Source organism: Triturus cristatus, chromosome 2_2 (genome assembly GCF_964204655.1).
Source record: "Triturus cristatus chromosome 2_2, aTriCri1.1, whole genome shotgun sequence".
Classification (NCBI taxonomy): domain Eukaryota; kingdom Metazoa; phylum Chordata; class Amphibia; order Caudata; family Salamandridae; genus Triturus; species Triturus cristatus.
Window position 1 is genome coordinate 604,193,175 of NC_140582.1, and position 22,028 is coordinate 604,215,202.

At 43.6% G+C, this 22,028-nt stretch overlaps 1 protein-coding gene across 2 annotated transcripts in view; it reads right to left on the reverse strand.

Moving 5' to 3' along the window:
* Nucleotides 1-22,028, reverse strand: part of MARCHF1 (membrane associated ring-CH-type finger 1) — a 1,509,818-nt gene that overhangs the window by 1,046,192 nt on the left and 441,598 nt on the right. The window lies entirely within an intron of this gene.

Below are 22,028 nucleotides of genomic sequence, written 5' to 3' on the forward strand. Positions count from 1 at the left end.
TGGCCCTTTTTAGGGTGCTTTCCCCTGACTTTTTTCTTATGTCCTTCCTGTATTTCTGCTGATCTATGTGCTAGCCTTAGGATTTTGAATGCTTTTGACACTGCTATTTAGCGTCAAAGCGCTGTGCTTGTTATATACATACTGGTGATTGGTTTATACATGATTGACTGATTTTGGTTAGCTGTAAGTCCCTTGTCTAGGGGTAAAACATATACCTAGGGCATGTACCTCAAATGCCCCTCCGTGGGCTTGCAGCGCTGTTGTGCCACCCACAGCAGTAGCTCTTCAAACATGCTACTGGTTTGTTAAAGCGGGGCCTGTGTGTGCAGGTTACTGTTACTCTACTTGGCATTTAAAAAGCTACTTGCCACGGTGCTGCATGTCTCTCGCTACATCGGAGTACTCCCTGGGGGAAGGGTGTGGTGGCTGGAAGATGCAGGGCATCTGCAGATGTGCGCTACATGCACTGGTAGTAAATGGCACCGTATGGTGTGTTCGGTATGGTGGGGTCTTCTTCTCACATTGATTGACATGAGGGATCAGTGAAAAGGCTATTGATCTGTATTTCGGGCATGCAGATGAGTGGTAGTATAGTGTTTGATATCGATGAGTTAGTAATGGCAAACCCTCTCTGGTAGTGCGAGTGGATGTGACAATACTAAAGTAGAAATGCGACTTTGAGAAAGTGCTCAATTCTTTTCTCTGGCTCTGGGTGCCTGTCAGCCTGTCTCAAATCCACATCTGGGTGCTGGGGGGACAGCTACATCTGTGCATTCCTGATAGAGGGGCTCAAAGGAAAGTGCAGAGTTCTGACTCTGACAGGCCTTCCTGGGACAGATAAGGGGGTGAATTGGCACCTGCATTCCAAGGGGCAGGATCCTGGCCCCACTAAAGATATTGATCAAGCCTCCCTGGGAGGGATGGCAGACAGGACAACATTTAGAGAGGGCCTGTGCATTTCAAAGGTGGCCTTTTGAACTGATCTCATCTTCAAAGGCCATGGTGGGTATAACTACTGAGGGTCTGCCCTCAGGAGTTATAGGCGCTTTTGGGATTGGAACCAGACTACACTGGTTCGACGCTGAGACATCGACAAGAGCAACCACTAGGGCAGGAGGGACTGCAACTGCATTATCTGCACACCTGTGGTATCCTGGGGCTTGTCATGTTCCAGGTAGGGGACTATCACTTGGTGGATTTTGCCTGGATGTTGCTGGCCTTCAGCTAATTGCCAAATGGCGTGGACTTCGCCCCTAAGCACTCTCCATGGGCAGGTTGGCTGGCCTCCTCTCCACAAGATCCCAGGGACAGAAAGGATCTCCCCGTTTCCATGAGATTGTAAGGACTATGCAGGGTGCGGCGGAAACAGGTGGAATTACTCATTGGTTGGGACAATGACCTTTCTGACATGTACAGTAGTCACACTATGCCGAGGAGTGTGCTGGTAATGATCAGCGACCCACCCACCTTGGGGTGCTGTAGCATGAGGAGTTTGAGGAGTGCTTGGAAAGTATGATGAGTCCGAGGGCACTGAACTTACAACCAGAAAACTGTGCTAGCTCACACTTCGTAGCGTGGGGTGTATGAAGGGTGTTGGCAGAAGTTTGACAAGTCTGCGGGACCCAAGCTAGAGACCTAGATTGTCTTGGACCTGGGAGGACAAATGTGCCTGTTATTGTTGCCTCGGTCCACGTTCATTGGCCTCCTCTTCCCAGACTCATGCCACAAGGTTCTCTGTTGTAAAGAATACCGAGACTGGACCCAAGGGGTCTAGTTGTGCCTTGTGTGCACCCTTGGCTGGTTGCATGGAGCAAGGGCTACTCGCACCTCTGCTGGAGGGGAAACATTTCTCCAAATTGGAACTGCACCAGCTTCTGGTGTCACATTCTTTTGCCTACGGGGGGATAGTGATTCTGGACGCGCATTTGAATCTGGGTGACACTTGCCTCAAATCCCTGCATTCTTTTCCAGCCGTGAGGGGAACGGCCATCGAGGGGGAGATTTCCGCGCCAGCCCAGCGTTGCCGACGCAAGGAGGGGAACGGCCATCACGGTGACTACAACCCCTAGAATTCCAGGCACTGGGCGCTTGCCGATGACGATATCCGGCAGCGCCTAGGCACTTCAAAAGCCCTACAGGTGCCCCGCAGCGCGGGACGCGCATTTGAATCTGGGTGACACTTGCCTCATATCCCTGCATTCTTTTCCAGCCGTGAGGGGAACAGCCATCGAGGGGGAGATTTCCGCGCCAGCCCAGCGTTGCCGACGCCGTGAGGGGAACGGCCATCGCGGCGACTACAACCCCCAGAATTCCATGCACTGGGCGCTTGCCGATGATGATATCCGGCAGCGCCTAGGCACTTCAAAAGCCCTACAGGTGCCCCGCAGCACGGGACACACGCGGGCGGCGCCCGGGCGAAGCCCGGGCCAAGGGCGGGCCCGTCCTTGCCCGTCATTGACAGGAATAGGCAGGGCTGGGCCATCTCCCTAAAGTTTCCCACTCGTTGATGTCTAAAAGGCTCTGTTGATTCGATCCTATTATAGGGGACTATTTATTCGCTGTCATCAGTGCCATCTTGCTACCTGGGTGTCCTCTCCTGTTGCTATTGTTATTGTTGGATATCTTGTTCCTGGTTCAGCTCTGTCACATTGTGGTGTAGCTCCCAATTATACGTGTTGACTTTGAGGAGTGCCTTTGTGATTTGCCAGGGAAATATACGCGTATTTTGCTGGGGAAAATGACTTCCAAGCAAGGGAGGGTGGCTAGGGGCGAAAAGGCGGGACCAGTAGGCTCAGTCATGGGAACCCTGGATCAATTTATTGTTCGTGCTTCCTCAATCCTGGCACACGAGATTGATCGCACAGAAAAAAGATTATCTTTGGAGATTGGGGCTAATAGAAGGTCCTCAATGGGTCTTCTAGCAGGGGCGGTATCTCCTATTTCGTCTAATAGATCCCCAGTTACTCCCACCATTATTTCGGCCATTGTTGTCCACACCGAAGAGAGCACAGGTATTAAACAGGGAGTGCCCACAGTGATAGGACACCTAGCCCCTAGCGAGTTTAATAGCGGGGGGGAACATTTCTGCAATTGTATCTCCTTCTGAGGGTCCTTCAGTCTCCATAGTTGGTAGTATATCATCCGACCCTATGGAGAAAAATCCTAGGACTTGCTATAAACGCGATGCAAAAATTATACATCCTTTGCCTGTAGTTAAAAGGAAGCGTAGAAGTATGGCTCAGAAGGGTAGGAAAGCAAAAATTCAGAAGAAAAATGCCCTAATTGAATCTTCTGATGTAATACCGGTCCCCCTAGAAAATAGTGTCGAAAATTCTCCCACCCAGTTGATTGAGATAGACCCTGTAAAGTCCACAGAGCCTGATATTCCTTCTGACTTGTCGCAAGCTATTTGGGATCGAATTGAACGGTTAGTCAACGGAATTTGTATGCCCATCCTTAAAAGATTGATTTCCATCGAAAATAGACTTGATCTGATTGAGGGTGGTGTACCTACTTCCACCATTGGTGTGCGCCTTGTTGATAATGGTGGGAAGGGACAACGTATGGTGGGACCTACTAAGTCTATCTCCAGCACTAGCTTAAATCCCCCAGTACATCCCTCCCAATTAGCTCAACCTGAAAGTCTTCCTGTTGCGATTGTGAATGCCCCCACTCCTCAGGTCCCTTCACTGGGCGTATCTGGCGTAAATGATCCAAGTAGGGAGGGGGTACGCCCAGATGGCCCTGTCTTACTTGCCCCAGCTATAGTAAGGAGCAGCAGGGGGTCTCGCGTTATACCCCCAGATAGCCTTCCACGTATAGACCTCGCCCCCGCATCCACCCCTTATGTATGTATTCTGACGGGGGTCCCTCCATTGAGACCAGGTCAACGTGAGGAATACACTGACCTGAAAAACAAGTGTATTCATTGGCTGAACAGGAATCGCTCTCTCCCACACGGAGTTATGGCCAAAATTCTTTTTGTAAGAAGGGTGGACTGGGTTGGGCAAAGTCAGAAGACAATTGAGGGGGACTGTATTATTATTAATTTTGGGGACACAAGAGCAGAGGAGTACATTTGTAGAGAGCATTACCAAGGTATGGTCTCTAAGATAAGACCCTTACCCTTAACATACTTTTACCCTGCCCCCCCCCCCGTAGGTTTTCAGAAGACCAAGGCCTGTATGAGCGAAATGGCGGGGTGGCCCAGGGGGGGAATGGGCGTCCCGCTAGGAAATAGATTTGAAATATTGTCTGGTTTAGAGGAGTGTGATTGACCATTAACTACTACTCTTCAAGATAACCCAACACGTATCTTAAAAGGTTCTCCTCCCCCAAGTCAAGGTTTGATAAAGATTGGTGTGGATCAAGGAAACCCATATGCTTCTAATTACTCCCTTGTTGAGATTTTACCAAACAATGGGAGCATAGGGGGTAACAATCTAGAATCATCGGTGGGGACACCCATGATTCAAGGCTCTCCCCTTATCCATGGGGGTTCCCCCATGCTAAATACTTCATGTACCCAAAGATCTACAATTTTAAAATGTTTATCTTGGAATATTGCAGGGTTGGGTTCCAAGTTGGCACACCCTGAATGGTCAGAGTGCATCGACATGCATGATTTATGTTTCTTTCAAGAAACATGGGCAACAGTGCCCCTTTTTCGCCCGGGATATTTATCCTTTCAGGTCATTGCGACAAAACAAGCGAAGGGCCGCCCCAAGGGGGGCCTGGTAATATGGGCACGACAGGCACTTAGGTGCAAAATCACCCAAATACCCATAAATTGCAATGACATTCTTGCCATAAAAATTACAACAGATCAAAGTCCTACCCTATGCATTTTTTATGTCTATGCAAGAGGACTGCCTAGTGGTCATTGTTCTCATGTTATAACAGCTTTGGAACGGTCGTTGGATAATATCCAAGGGGATTTTGATTTGATGGTTGTGGGGGATTTTAATACCACGTTTGAACCGTTGGGCTATACTGACCAAAACCTAATGATAGAGGAGGATGAACTTTGGGGCATACCCCCATTGGAGGTGGAGCCAATAAAAAAATGGTCAGATGTGGCAATTCAAATGACTGGATTGTGTATAGGTCACCGGCTGAGGGCCGTCAACGGCCGCACACCCTCTGACAAGATTGGGGCAAACACATTTAATAATGGGCGTAGGGCGAGCCGTATAGATTATGTGTTGGTAGGTCTGTCCCTGTGGCATTGTGTGAAAGACATGGCTGTAGTTACCCGAGTAGAAAGCGATCATGACCCCCTTGTTGTCACAATGGAGGGGCTCTTGGGTGTACTAACACCAGCCAGTCTAGTGCAAGGACCCATAGATTTAGTGGTCTCTAACGACACACGTCGTTGCGGTGGGAAAATGTCTCTAGATCCCAGCCTGCACTGACAGAGGTGAACTCTGAGTTGGATAGGGTGCTTGAGGTCTGGGCCTCAGCTGAGGGAAATTCAATTCCCCTGTGACCCAATTCACTATGATGCACACAGTACTGTTTGAGCAGCTAAAACTGTTCTTCTGTAAACCTGCCAAGCATCGTCAGGGCAAGAGGAAAGGAAAAAAACCGAGGGATGGTTTTCCGACAACTGTCGCCAGTTGCGAAGAAACCTGGGGATAGCGTTACGTGAAGGAGACCCAGGTAATGTAAGGATGGTTCGTAATTCTTATAAACGCGCAGTTACTGACGCGAAAAAATCCTGGGATCAAGCAAGATGGTCTGAGCTTAAAGAAGCCTGTATGTCGCGGAACCCTAAAGCATTCTGGGATACGTTCAAATGGGACCGGGGGGTATTTCGAACCCCCCGCAGAACAACATTGCCCACCACCAATGGGTGGAATATTTTAAACCCCAGTATGCATCTTCGGAGGATGAACAGCTTATAGGGTCCATCAAATTAACTTTCTTCTCCGGAGAGGTATTTACGTTAGGTGATGTAGACAGGGCTTTGAATACCATAATTCCAGGTCGTGCTCCCGGAATGGACAACATCCCAGGTGATGTGTTTGTAAATTATAAAACATCTTGGCGTCTGTATATAAGATATTTAGCAAATGCCATTGCCCGTGGGGCACCGATTCCGGCCTCATGGAAAGGGGCCGAGATAATACAGTTTTTTAAAAAGGGGGATAAATCGGTTGCGGCAAATTACAGACCAATAAGTCTTATCGACTCCATCCAAAAGATTATGGGGAGACTGATCCTTCATAAGATTCAGTTATGGATGGACGAAGAACACATCCTTACCCCACTGCAAGCGGGTTTTCGTCCCTTTACAAGTACTATAGACCAGGTTTTTCGTTTTATCAACATCTATTGGAAGACAGTTGTTTTGGGAAAGGGAGCCCTATATGTGGTATTTGTAGACCTGAAGGCAGCCTTCGATCTGGTGCCACGACGAAGGATGTGGGACGTTCTTAGTAAATTAGCAATTCCTGCTGACTTGTTGTCCCTGATCATCCGCTTACTTGAGGATAATCATGCGCGAGTTAGGTGGGGCTCAAAGGGTGAGGTTACCGACTCTTTCCCTGTTGCCAGGGGTGTACGTCAGGGTTGTGTGCTTGCACCTACCCTGTTCTTGCTCTTTGTGAATGGGGTGGCTGATTTCCTCCTGGAGACCCCCACCGATGCTCCTGTGTTGGCAAATGAACGCATACCTGTCCTCGTGTTTGCGGATGATACCCTGATAGTGTCTAAAACCCCTAGTGGCTTACAAAAGGCCCCGAGTAGATTTGAGGCCTTTTGTTCATCTCGTGGTCTTATAATACACACAGAAAAGACAAAATTTATGACATTTAATGAACACAAGTCTTTTCGGGGCAAGGTTTTTATGAATAACGTACCTCTTGAGAAAGTAGATGCCTTTACCTATCTGGGGGTTATGCTTCAGTCAGATATGAGCTGGTCTAAGCAAATCAATACAGCTACTCTGAAGCATAAGCAACAGGCTGGGATCCTTGCAGCTAACTTTAATACCTCCTTCTCCAAGCCAATTAGCTCATTAATGGAGATATATGGTCTAAAAGTCCTAAGGTCTACTCTTTATGGTGCCGAACTTTGGGGGTTTCAGAATTTATCCACCATAACCATTGCTGAAAATTCGTTCTTGCGAAAGGTTATTGGTGTCCCGCAAAGTACTCCCACGTGCCCATTATTGTTCGATATGGGTAGGAAACCTATAAGGGATTTGGCCAAACTCCGCCCTCTCTTATATTGGAGAACATTGTGGTGCACGGCCGAACTCTCACATTATGCAAAAGGTTTAAAAGATGTGATGGACTCAGATCATTACCATAGGATTAAATGGCTGGGGTAAATAAGGTCTCTGTTGGTGAATCTAGGCTTGAGAGACCTTTGGGAGGATCCCCATAATGCTTCTTTTCCCTCTAAGAAAGTATTAAAAGAGATGTATTGGGATATGACAATGGCAACAATGCGAGCCAAGGGTGCATTACAAGATCTGTCTGGTCGGTTTCTTGAATTGAAGTCAAAGCCTGCCCTAGAAGACTACTGGGACTTCATTGAGAAACCTTTCGACAGGAAGCTATACTTTCAATTGAGGATCGGTACCCTACCAGTTAGATCATTTAATGGTAACTGGGTTGGGGTTAACATGAAAGCTTGTCCAAAATGTTCCGATAAAGATGAAACAATTAGCCATTTACTGTTCTTTTGTCCACTATACAAAAAACCTCGTGCTAAGTGGGTCATACCTATCTGCAAGATTTGGGGCTTTAGGAAACATGAAGAGGCCTTAAGAATACTTACTACGGATCCATCACAGCCTATAGCAATAGCCATGGCTAAGTTCCTAGGTTGGGCTTGGTCCATTAGATCAAGGGCGTTGCCTTAGATTATTGATTTTTTTGGCCCTAGTAATTCGGCCAAGTTTCTTCTTGTCATAATTGGATCAGGATAATCTTGATTGAATATGGGTTTTTATTATAAAGGGAAAGGGAAAGTTTCCTTGCTATTTTTATGTGCAATATATTCAGCACCTATCATGTTTAATCTGTTTTTAAATGTTTTAGAATTCAGAATATTTATTGTCTTAAAAATATTGTATGTGTGTACTTGCTTTTATGACAAAACTGTCGAGTAAAGCTTTGGAAAAAAAGATTCTGCACTCATGAAGGGGCTGCTGGGTGCCTCTGGATGGACGATTTGTTTCTCTCTCCACCGAGGACAATGTCCTATGAAATTATTGAGATTTTATGGTTGGTGTGCTGTTCTGAAATAAATTTTTGTTTTTTAATACAATCACAAACTGCTCAAGTTTTATCACAGACAGTTAATCAAATGTACTCACTTAATGTTTTCGACATGCTTTTCCATTCCACTCATTACAAGCACACTGTGTTTAAAACATTGTTTATTGAAAAACAGACATCTGCAGTGGAAGCACAAGTAGCCAATAGCAACCATATTTTCTTTCCAGGAAAGCAGATTTCTGGAGGTGGGGATATATGACAAAAATGGTTATGCTGATTTGTTGAGTGTTTTTTATTGTGGTGAAAAGAACACTTTTGTGTTTCTGTGCTGCTGTGTTTTATGCTGCATTTGTTTACAGTATGATGCTGCTGTGTTGCATTCTGTTTTAAGTGTTGGTTATAATGTTCCCTATTATGTTTTAATTGTGGGCTGAATCACAAAGTGAGCACTGCAAGTGCCGATTAATGACATGGGACCATTTCACATAACAGTGAGCACACAGAGCAAGTACTAATTTAAGACCCAGGACCATACTGCATAAAGTGAGCACTGGGGCACTAAGTTTAGATACAGTCTCAGCCACAATTTTGAGATGATTACTATTTTTATTAATTGAGCTTGTTTTCCTGGAAGCCTGAGGGCTACAAAAGAGGTGTCCTGGCCTGGATTATGCCACCGGCACGTCAATGACATGCAAAGGCAAGTCTGTGTGCGCCCCTCTATGGCAGAACACCGCCAGCCACCAGAATCTCTGCTCCTTTTTCAGAAAAGGGTAAGCAATTGCCTCCTATATTAGACACTAGCTCAAACCTTAAAAGTATCAGTGATAACTCTATCCTTTTGCGTTTCCCCAGTCTATTATGCACCTCAGTACTCCCTCTGGAACAAGATGGCCCTCATACATGCAAAAAAGGGGAGCAGCGCACTCCTATTAACTTCCTTATCAATTTTCTTTAGGTAAATGATATGGGTGCTGCAGTGTTATGCTCGCTGTCTATCGAGCATATGAAGAACTGAAGAAAGAGGACAACCAACTAATGGTTGACACTGCGCACAGTGCTAAGGGTAACAAAGACCCAAATGGTTAGACACATTGGCAAAAAAATGATCAAATACAATAAGTTGTTTTCGGAGAGACATATATTAACTCATATATGCAATGAAACAATATAACATTTTATCGGCATGTTAAAAGGAAAATAACACTTAACACCTGAAACAATTCTGACATAAAATCTAGTGCCCAATACATTTGAATGATCACATGATGGTATATTGGTGAGCCCAATGCATTTCGGGACTATGATGTCCCTTCATCAGGGGCGATCTGTGAAAGAGAATACATAAATATCACAAAAGGTAATAAACACTAAGGTTTACATTCAAGAATACTCCATAGTAAAACATCTCAAGTCATGTGGTGGTCAACAATGCCTTAACCCAGATCAATATACAAGAGACCTTGTTGATACCAATCGTGCTGAACAAGAGTGATGTGGAATGCAGTGAAAAAGATTTGACAGTCATATCACCCAAAGGTGTGGTTGCACCAAGGCGGTGTAGGTAAACCAAGTAAAAACAGTTAAGATGGTGTCATAAAAGAGTAGGGGAATCGAGAAAGTGATGGCTGAAAAAGCCTCACCTCAAGTATTATGTATTGACCTCAAAATGAGAAGATAATCGTGAAACCGGACAACGACGTTGTTGACTGAAAGGCAAGGAAATTAGTGAACAAGGCGTCAAAACACAGAAAAAGCGGCTGAAAAGAGTGTTGGGAAAAGACTAATCCCTACTTACCAACTTGGTGATATAAACGGATGCTAAGGCAAGTGCTGAAAGAAATGGATGGGAATAACGTTAAAAAGTGGCCTGAGGGAATGGCGAAAAAATAAAGCAATGCTGGCGCAGAACCTGCACGATGACAAGGTACTCACTAGAAAAAGGGAAGATAGCGTAGCGTAAGCCGTGGTGTCTCGAAGCCTCCCGTAGCTGAAGCGAGATGATCTGATGCGAACCAGACACCAATAAGTAACACTAGAACGGAAGCTCTAATGCGGATGCTAAGGCAAGTGCTGAAAAAAATGGATGAGTGTAACGTTAACAAATGGCCTGGAAAAATGGCGAAAGAGTAAAGCAATGCTGGCGCAGAACCGCAAGAGGTCAAGGTACTTACTAGAAAAAGGAAGATAGCGTGGCGTGAACCGTGGTGTCTCGAAGCGTCCCGTAGCTGAAGTGAGATGATCTGGTGCGAACCAGGCGCCATTAAGTAACGCTAGAACGGAAGCGCTAAAGCGGATGTGGATATTGGAGAAATAATGAAGTGGGAAAGAGGACTGACTCTGGGCGCCATGTTGGGAAGGTGTGTCGTGAAAAAACGAGAGAAACGTCAAGAACAAGGAATGACTAAATAAACATCGTAAATAATCAGAGAGGAGCGGTAAAAAACCGGTGCATAGCGTATTGATGTATGCTTAATAAATGGAAAACTGGAAAACGGTGAATCTCTTCGCATATTGGGAATATAGAAAGAAACAAGTATCCATAATTGTATATGGTATACGAACAAATGAATACATAGAAGTTGTCATAAGGTCTAAGTTCGAACAGTCAAAAGTAATGAAAATATTATATGAGTGTGAATGGACAAGCATACTAAACCGTGGTCATGTGATGTTTGGAAAAAGACAAAGAGTGGAAAGGCAAGTGGCCACATAGTGAGAGAGTGCTAAAAAAGAAGGGGATGGTGAACCTCAGTATGATGGGAACAGGTCAAGGAAAAAATGAAAATGTTTACAAAAAACATGATAAGTCTAATCGGTCATTGAGCCCACAAGGGGCCAGGGTATGTAATTTCTGAATCCAGAAAATCTCCTTGCGTAAGAGTAGATTGGTTATGTCAACGCCTGGTCTGACATCGATGGTTTCAATAATCTGAAAACGGAGTTGGGAAATTGTATGTTGAGCTTCTGACCAATGAATGGCAAGACTTGAGGTGCTGTTTTTATTTCTGATCCTGGATTTGTGCTCTGTGATACGAGTTTTTATTTTTCGTTCGGTTTTGCCTACATAGGCCTTGCCACAAGGGCATTTGATACAGTAAATGGCATGTGAAGTGTTACAGTCACTACTGTGCTTCAAAGAAATCTTGGAGCCCAATGTGGGATGGGTAAGGATGTTTCCTGTAATTACATTGTTACAATGTACGCATGCATGACATTTATGAGTTTCATGGTAAAGGTTAGGTTTTTCATTGGTTCTGGTGGGTTTTAGGAGGGCCCGTAGGTTTTTGCCTCTGGTGTATGCGAACATGGGTTTCTCTTTGAAAAGGTTTTGGAAATCTTGTTCCTGTTGGAGAAGTTCCCACCGTGAGTGGATGATATTCTTGATTTTGGTCGATGAAGTAGAAAAACTGCTGACAAATACCAGTCTATTTGAGGGAGTGCGTAGTTGCTGTTTCAGTAGGTCATCACGCGGTGTGGCCAAAGCTCTTGTTAAACAGTTGTTTAATACTTCCTGAGGGTACCCTCTTGATGAAAAACGTTTTGAAGTTTCTAGTAGTTGAAATGAGCTGGTCACGGGGTCAGAGCAAATTCTGCGTATGCGTGTGAACTGAGAGAGTGGCAGATTCGTGATGAGGTGACGTGGATGGAAACTTGAAAAAGTAAGAAGACTGTTGCGGTCTGTAGGTTTATGAAAAACAGTGGTTTTGAAATGATTCGAAGATGTTTTGGTGACTTGAACATCCAGATAATGAATCGAGTCCTTGTGAATAGTATATGTAAGTTGAATGTGGGTGTTGGTCCTGTTTAGAGTCTCAATCATAGAGGTAAAAGACTGAACTGTGTCGTTCCAAATCAAGAAGATGTCGTCTATATAGCGATAATATAGACTTATTTTCGACCACCAATCAATATTTGAGATGATGTTGTCTTGTTCATATTGTGCCATGTAGATGTTAGCGTAGGCAGGTGCTCCCGAAAATCCCATGGAAGTCCCATTCAATTGTGCATAAAATTGCTGTTGATACTGAAAGTAGCTATTATGCAGGCAAAACTTCAAAAGCTGAAGAATGAAAATTTTTTCAATGTCAATATCCTCCATTCTGAGTAGGGCCCATTCCACTGCCTCAAGGCCTGCAGCATGTGGGATCGAAGTGTAGAGGGCTGTTACATCAATGGTACACAGGAAGATGGAGCTTTGAGGATCAATCGTGATCTGTTTAAGGACTTGGAGGAAGTGAGTGGTGTCTTTGAGATAAGTCGTCCATGTCTGTACAAATTTTTGAAGATAATAATCCAAGAATTTCCCGATGGGGTCGAAAATGGACCTGCAACCAGATACAATTGGGCGAAACGGAGGATCATTGGGGTCCTTATGAATTTTTGGGATCATGTACAAGTGAGGACGTTGTGAATTAGATGACATTAAGAAAAGGCGTGTGGCATTGTCAATCCATTCTTAGTCAAGTGCCGTGTTGAGAATTGAGCTGAGCAAATCCAATAGTTGTACTGTAGGATCACATGGTAATGGCAAATAAGTATTGGTATCAGAAACGTGTGCCAATACCTTTGAATGGTAGTATTCAGAATCCATAACCACTATGGCACCTCCTTTGTCTGCCGGTTGAATTGTGATCAAAGGGTTGTTGGACAATTTCTGTAAGACATGACGTTCGTATTTAGATATGTTGCTGTGATGTTTAGGTCTGTAGTTAAGCTTTTCCAAGTCCTTGTTAACCAATGTTTCAAAACTGTCCAAAGTTTTATGCGAGGAGGGCGGCATAAATGTACTTTTGGGCTTGAATTGGTGTTGGGTAGATACACTGTTTTGTGGGGTATTCATTACAACATTATTGAAGAAGTGCTTCAAACGGATGGTACGCATGAATGTAAAAAATTCCCCTTGAGTTTGGAGATGAGTCGAATGAGATGTTGGAACAAAAGATAACCCACGTCCCAAAAGGGACTTTTCTTGATCATTGAGAGTGTATGATGATATATTGATTACTAATTCACTGTTTTCCCGCTTCGTAAGGCTTTTCCACTTCCTTCCTTTCCCTCTCCTGGTTTTTCGTATGTGGTTGATTTGGATGTCTCTCTTTGGGGAGGTGGGCGCCCTTGATCCGTGGCCTGTGGTAAAAAAGAAGACGTAGAAGCACTTGAGGAGGCAGACGTGGTTTCAGTTAATGCAACAACCCCTGGGGGGGTAAAGCCAGTTTGTTGAGTGAGGTTGACTGTGGAAGCAGGTGTACGACTAGTGGTTGTATCTCTTTCTGACGCCAGACTTTCATCGGATGATGTGGGTGTTTTCTTATTGTCAAATCTTTTACGAGTGTATATCTCCGCCCACGTGTAAACCTCATTCAGTTTATAGTCAATGGTGTCACGTCTGTATTTTCGTAGCTTGCTTTCCTGCAGCTCTCTTTCATAACTAACCAATTTTTGATTAAGGACTTCCAATTGTAACTTCCAAGAATCTGCTTCCATGCGTAATTGTAACTCGTTTTTTAGAGAATAGATTTCGTCTTCTAAATCTTTGATGGTTTTTGATAATTCCTCGATTATTAGGAGGATGAGGTCTAATGAACATTTATTAAGGATAGAATACCATTTATCCATGAACACAGTGTTAAGGTGAAAACGGAATAACATTGGTTTGATGGCAAGGCGTAATCCTCTCGGAATTCTTTTCGCTTTATGATACTGCACGAGGGTGGAGGCATGTAATCTTTGATTAAGTTGTCTCCTTGTAAGGAATTCGAGCTGACGGAGTTGTTGAGTAATAGATCCACCATGGGTGTCGGTAGTTTTGACTTCTTGAATGAGTGAATATATTTCAGAAGCTTCATCAGAGGTGTAAGCTTTCGTATTAGCTCTGTTGTCCGTAATGTTTGTAATGGCATCAAATGACATGTTGATCGAGTGGGTGCAGCTGCTGGGACAGAAAATACAAATGCAAAAAAGGGGAGCAGCGCACTCCTATTAACTTCCTTATCAATTTTCTTTAGGTAAATGATATGGGTACAATTGGGCGAAACGGAGGATCATTGGGGTCCTTATGAATTTTTGGGATCATGTACAAGTGAGGACGTTGTGAATTAGATGACATTAAGAAAAGGCGTGTGGCATTGTCAATCCATTCGTAGTCAAGTGCCGTGTTGAGAATTGAGCTGAGCAAATCCAATAGTTGTACTGTAGGATCACATGGTAATGGCAAATAAGTATTGGTATCAGAAACGTGTGCCAATACCTTTGAATGGTAGTATTCAGAATCCATAACCACTATGGCACCTCCTTTGTCTGCCGGTTGAATTGTGATCAAAGGGTTGTTGGACAATTTCTGTAAGACATGACGTTCGTATTTAGATATGTTGCTGTGATGTTTAGGTCTGTAGTTAAGCTTTTCCAAGTCCTTGTTAACCAATGTTTCAAAACTGTCCAAAGTTTTATGCGAGGAGGGCGGCATAAATGTACTTTTGGGCTCATTGCATATATGAGTTAATATATGTCTCTCCGAAAACAACTTATTGTATTTGATCATTTTTTTGCCAATGTGTCTAACCATTTGGGTCTTTGTTACCCTTAGCACTGTGCGCAGTGTCAACCATTAGTTGGTTGTCCTCTTTCCTCATACATGCAGAAATTTCAATTTAGTGTGTTCTCTCACCATCCCCCAGAACATTTGCAAGTCTCATAGTGACAATATTTCCAGTCAGACAGAGCACAAACAGTCACTCTCCTTCAGGACTTAGCAGCAGAACCATCTCAGAACCTCGAACCAATCCAGCTATGTGGTGTCTACTGTAACAAAGCAAACACAAAGAGATGATGGATGGAGCAGTGACATTTTTCAGACACTCCCCCCAGTCACAGATCTGGGTTGAATCCATCATAGTTCTTTAGCTCACTTCGCCACCCCAGTTCAGACACAGCTATCTGCAAATCAGTCTTGACCCTGTGCCTCATGGGAACAGTCCAGCCCGAACTGCCAAGCCATGTCTTCCCTGGACCGGGAAGTATACTGTAACACCGGCTCCACTCCTAAACATGCTTTAAAACTATGGGATCTTCTTGCTATTGACAAACTGTCTATCTGCTTTATTTCTGAAACATGGCTTCATCCCGCTGCACTTCCCTGTATTCTGATAGCATTCCCGTCCAAATACAGTCTGATCCGACAATACAGATAATACAAAACTGGTGGGAGAGTTGCCATTGCCTCTTGTAAGCCTGCTAAAATGACTCTATTGGACTCACTTCTTACATACTGGGCGGAGCTCTGTGTTTTCAAACTAGAAACACTGTCGAAGGCGATTTCGAAGGGTGCTTTAGTTTAGCACCCTGCAGGTCCACAAAAAGATTTCAGTAACATTGATTGAATATTTGCCACCGCACATTCTGGCATGGGACCATTTCATGTTGGTGGGAGATTTCAACTACCATGCAGAGCTGGATTCAGATGCAGAAATAATACATCTGCTCTGAGACCTGGAATCACTAGGACTGTATCAAAAGGTCTCAGGTCCCACAGATATATATAACAATTTGCCAAATCCATAGGTAGACCATTTCTCCACTAATTCTCAGCTACATATGGATAACTTTCAGGCCACGAGACAGTAGTATCTAGAATGATAAGACAGTGGGAAAGGTATCACTTCAATCCCTTACACAGTACTTTTCTCCCATAACCTCCACCTCGCACTCAGAGATCAATCTTCCTCTGAAAGATTTTGAGGGTGCTTTCACCCAGCATTAGATACCATCACTCCAGCACAACTTAGTTGTCCCAAAAGCAAATGGAGCTACTTCTCCTTGTTTTTTAGAGTAACTTAAAGCAGAAACTGCAGCCTGTAGACAGTTGGAACGGAAATGGAGAACAGCGAAATCCCTTGCCAACAAACTTACTCATATAAAAAGCAGCTCTTCGCACCTATCATAACGAGCATTTGCAATGCAATCGGTCTCGCCTTTGGGACCTTAGATGTATTAAGCTATGCAGCACATTAGCCTGGGTGCTGAAACGTCAACTGTTCTTTAAAATGGAGGGAAAATAAGCACCAAACTGTGCGACACACCAGGTATGGGAACACATGGAGAGAAATATTGCCTTTCAGCGGGAAATGGTATAGTCCAAAGCTGTGTTTTTAATATAAAATCAGGGCCTTCGGTGGTCATATCACTGAAAATACAAGATTTGAAAAAAATATTATTGTCTACGGGTGCTCATGGAAGACAATTTCTATGGACTGCAATCTAGAGAATGCTAAAGTGATTCTGCTGGTAGTTTTCTATCAAGAAAGTTAAATAGAGGCAGTTGCTAGAAAAATTAAAAAAATAAAGTCCCTAAGCAGAAAGCAATTTTGGTGTTTTACTGACCTCTGCTGGTCGTTTTCTATTAAAACAGTTAAAGAGAGGCAGTTGAACAGAACAAAAGTCCCTAACCGGAAGCAGACAAGTCCTAGGGCTGATCTCCAGAGCCCACAATGTACATACACATATAAGTATATAAAGTATATACTAAAATATATACAAGAGGCCCCGAATGCTCGATCTAAAAACATTAGGGAAGCAAGAAAAACTCACATAATGGATAGAATCAACAATGCAGGAAAATCAACAAAAGAATTATATAAGATTCTAAAGGATTTCACTAAACCCTCTGCTTGTATCTCTCACACTCCAGCAGATCAGTCTCTCTGCAATGACCTTGCATACCATTTTGAAGATAAAATCTCCAAAATCTACCACACCCTTTCAAATGGTTTCACAAGGGAAGGACTGGCCTCACTCAACTCCTTAGCCACTTATTAACACACTTGTCTGGAAACATTTGATACAGTCACCCTCGAGCAAGTCTTGGTCCTGATGAATAAGATCAAATCAGGCTCACCAGAGGATCCCTTTCCTCCCTATATCATGGCAGTCCTGGCCCCAGCACTTCTCCCCATGATCACGGGTTTGTATAATCAGTCTCTGAACACCGAAACTCTTCCTATAAAATGGAATGCAGCCCAGATCAGACCCGATTTTAAGAAACCCATGGCAGACCCACTGGAGCTTCCTAACTATAGACCAATATTGTTGCTCCCTTTTCTATAAAATGATGTAGAATCTGGTCAACAAAAGGCTCACATCTTTCCTGGAAAGCACTCCATGCAAGACCCCTACCAGTCAGGTTATCGTGCTTCATATAGCACCGAAACAGCGCTGATGTTCTAGACACCATTGGACTCTTCCTGGATAAAGGTCACCCAGCCATGTTGGTATTACTTGAACTATCTGCTGCATTCAACACCATCTCACACTCTATCCTGATCCAAAGACTTGTAGAGATTAGTGTTTGCAGAAATGTCCTTGGCCGGCTCAAAACCCCTCTGGAGGATCAGACCCAAATAGTGCAGCTAGACGTCTTTAACTCTTGAACCATGCCCCTTGACAAGGGAGTGCTGCAGGGTAAATCTTTGAGGCCCACACTTTTGAAATATCTACGTGGCCTCCCTGGCTCAAGGGAGAAGATCATGCGGGTTCAAAGTTATATCATATGCAGATGACACACAGCTTATGATCTCCATGAGGCCTAATCCGGAATCCACTAAAAGCAGATTCAGTGAATGCATAAAAAATTGCTCTCTGTATGTCGTCAAACTGCCTTCAAACGAAGACTGAGATCCTGCTTTTTGGCAAGGCTCATGCATTTAGGTCCAGAGACTGGTGGCCCCCAACACTGGGGTCAGCCGCAATCCCTAAAAAGGTAGTAAGAAATCAGGGCATTCTGATAGATGATCACCTGTCTTGGAAAGAATGGGTAAACTCCATCTATGGTGCTTGTTTCGGGATTAAGCTCCAACAGAAGTAAGATTTTTAGTGACTGCCCCTTCAGACCAGAAAATCCCTCACTCAGGCACTTATTGTAAGTTGCCTGGACTATGGCAACACCCTCATGGTAGCAGCATATGAAGCTCTCCTAGCTAAACTTCAGGTAGTACAAAACACAGCTGCCCACTTGGTTTGTAAGTTGCCACCCCGCTCTCCTACGGAGCCCATGCTCAAATCTCTGCTTTGGCTACCTATAACAAAGTTTTCCCTTTTCAAACTCCTTTGCCTAGTCCACAAGTCCTTATCTGGAAACAGCCCCCTCTATCTGCATAACAAGCTGCAGCCTTACGTGCCAACGCTCAACCTCAGGTCCAGTGGGCAAGCTTTACGATGCCCTCGCTGCATACGTATGGCCAGATGTGGAGGGTAGATAATTTTCATATCTGACCCCTCGTCATTGGAACAGGCTACCCTTACATATACGATCCTGCCCTGACCTAGCCCTATTAAAAAGAAATTCTCAAAACCTGGCTTTTCTGACTCTTTCGATGTCTTCCACCTCTTAACGTGCAATTAGCACCACCAGTTCCTCCTGGGGGAGCTTTGTTTGTGCTATATAAATGTAAATAACATAGCATAACATAACATAGCTGGACCAGGCTGTTCTACCATCACAGACAGTGGTATTGGTTGCCTCTCGCTGGTAAGTGGTAAATAAATGTGCTGCTTTGGGCTGGAAACCTATTGTTGAAATATCTGAAGTAAACAAATCAGCAAAACACAATAACATACAAAGCAACGTAACTGCACAACAAAACAGTCAAAACAGAATGCCGCAAAACAATATAATGCAACATTACACTGTTCTAACTGAGCATAAAAACAGCAGCAGAAACAACAGAACACATCTCCGACCAGAAAGAAATGCTACACATCAAATATGCACAAAAGTTCTTGTCACACATTATCAGTTCCAGAATTCTGTTTTCATAGTATGGTTTTTTGGAGCTACACACTGCCCTAACTTACCAACAAGTACATGAAAGAGCACCAGCCAATAATGATGTGTGAACTGGTCCCTAGTCTTTGCCACTGTTTTAGTTTGACTGGTTTGGTAAACAGCTGGGAGAGCTGCAGTGGCACTATTGTATGGACTCTGAGAGTATTTAATTGTAGCGTGTCACAGGAACTTTAAAGGCATGTAGTGCTTTGTGCTTGAAATGAAGAAGTGTGTTATGACAAATTTAAAGTAAACAACAGAACATAACGAAATATCATTCTCAAACCAACATACCACAATTAAAACTTAACAATTCACAACACATGACAGGCAAAACGAAATGCAACACAACAGCCACAGTCCAACATAACAACTTCACATTGCAATAATGAACTGTAAATACACAAACGCACAAAAACACCAGAACATATAACAACCAAAACAAATGATGCACAACAAATATGCACAAATATTCTTGCCATTCATTACCACCTCCAGAAACCTGTTTTCATATTGGTAGAAAAGTGCTTGCACCAAACACTGCCTTAACTTGCCACCAAACTCACAAAATAGCCTCAGTCAAAAAATGTTTTGTGATCCAGCTCTTTGACTTAAATTAGAACTTGCAGTGCTCACTGTATGTGAGATGGGCCCCGAAATCTAATGTTTTACTCAACCAATCATGTAATTACCACTAGCATTAGAAGTGGCCTGGTAATGACAGAGACTAATGCCACATGTCATTTACTGATACATCTCCCATAACCGCATGTTTACCTCCAAGTTATTTCTGAAATGTGAAATAATGCTTAGATCAGTGTTGCTGCATCAATTTCTGCAGGTATTTCCAAAATTCCTGCCCATTTTCTCTGAATATTACCACCTGCGTTTAGCAAATGTATGTATGTCCAGAGTTACTGAGCCACCTGTAATCCCATCTCGGCCAAAATGCAAAGGTGTCAGACAAAAACAAATATATCAGGCCACTTAGAAGGGGTGCCTTAGAATTGTATCACAAGGACAGTGTATTTAACAGTTAATGACACCAGAAGAGTGTTTCAGAAGGTGTGACATGTAGATTTCTTCGAGCAGTTGCGTTTTCACACTGTTTTTAAAGTGCAGCCATGCATAAGTGAAATTCACCGTCTATACAATTTGTTGTTTACTAATCAAAAGTGAAATTCTATGACATTTCCAAGCTATATTTTGATTAGAGCTGTGCAATGATTTTTACTTGGGCAAAGTCTTGCATAGATCCTGATTACATGACACACTGGTTTGAATAGTCTTTCCCCAGGTTAAATCCTAGTGCAGCATGCTACAAAAACTGTCAATATGTGCTTGTAAGTGATTGTTACCTATGGAAATGAAGGTGCCATATGGTAAAGTGGTTTTACCTCATATCTTTGTAACTGAATGATGATGCAACTTTTTCCCCTAAGTAATTTAGAAGGAGTGTGACAATCCTGATGTTAATCTGAACAGCCTCATGCATAAAAGTGAGTGAACTAATGGCAGTATTCACAGCGTTTGCGAGAGTGATGGGGCGTTCACAAGGGAAACGCTGTGGCTCTTCACACTCCCCTAGTTATGAAATTCAAGAAAGATAGATGGTTGAGAGGACAATAACCTAAAGCTCATGAGTTATGGCCCTTTTTCCTCCATCGCTGTATTCTACCCAGGTGATGTTGGCTTGCATGCAGTGGGTTATGCGGTGTTACTCCCAAAATAGATTTGTATGCCTTTTTGGATGTAAATCTCAAATATTAAAAGGAAAATACAATTACTAAAGCTACAAGTGAGATGTAACTGATGGAAAACAAGCGTGTTTAATCAACCAGGAAAGCGTTTGCACTGCAGAGCAATGCTGATCCTTTTCGTCTGCTGCCCTCCAGGTAACAAGATTGTTGTTTATTTACTGTCACCATTGATAATGCTTATCGCCTCTTTGTAATGTAAACTAAACGACCGTGCTATGTTTGCCTTCATGCAGCATTTCTGAATAGTGTAAGAGTAACATATTCTGCTAAAACTGCATCACATTAATATAACTAAAGGCTCATTATCCTCATGCATAGAGCACAATGAACCTCATTTTAACTCTTTTTCTTGTAGAGACTCCTGTCTGATAGGGAGCTAACACATCCTAAACTTGTACTAAATTTGTATTTTTGCCAGTGAAGATATGCAGAGCATTAGATTTTCACCTTTGTCAGTTTTTCAGGTCACTTTCACATTTGTGTATTTCTGAATTTATTTCTGCAGGTTTTCCTTCAAAGGCAGATTGGTTGCTAGGTCATGTAAAATGCCCTCAAATAACGCCTTTGTGGAGTTTGGAAGGTCGTGGAGGAAGGGGATGCCGTCATCCAGATATGAGAGTCCAATGGCTTGAACAGCAGTTCTGAAGTTGCTTTCTGGGATGAACAGATTCATTTTAGTAGCTGGTACCAGGCAGTCTGTTTACTTGTCAGTGTGCTCCTTGGGGGTTAGGTTAGTGCCTAGGGTTAAGCCATCCAGGTCCATGTCATTAAGCCAGATTCAGACTAATTGTTGCTTGTTGATTTTGTCAAATAATAGAAAGTCTGCCATGGTGAGGTGGAGCTTCTGGCAGGTGCTGGACAAACAGGTCTGTATGAGGTGCAGACAGTGTCTGAGGCACAGGATGTTGGAAGCAGAGCAGCGTTTCAAGTAGAGTTGTATATCGTTGGCATATTGGAAAGTTATGATGCAGTCATCAGTGAGTAGACTTCAAGAGGGCTCCATGTAGAGGCTGAAGATGAAGGGGGGCAAGAGAGAACTCTGGTGGTCTTTGGAGGCAATAGAAAACTTCTGGGACCTGGAGGTGCCCATGTAAATGAAGCGGTGTTGGTTGGCAAGGTATGAGGTGAATTAGTGAAGGACAGCAATCAGCATTTGTAGAGCGCGCTAATCCCCCCCGAGGGGTATCCAGGAGCTGCGTGGGGTAGGGCACCTCAAAC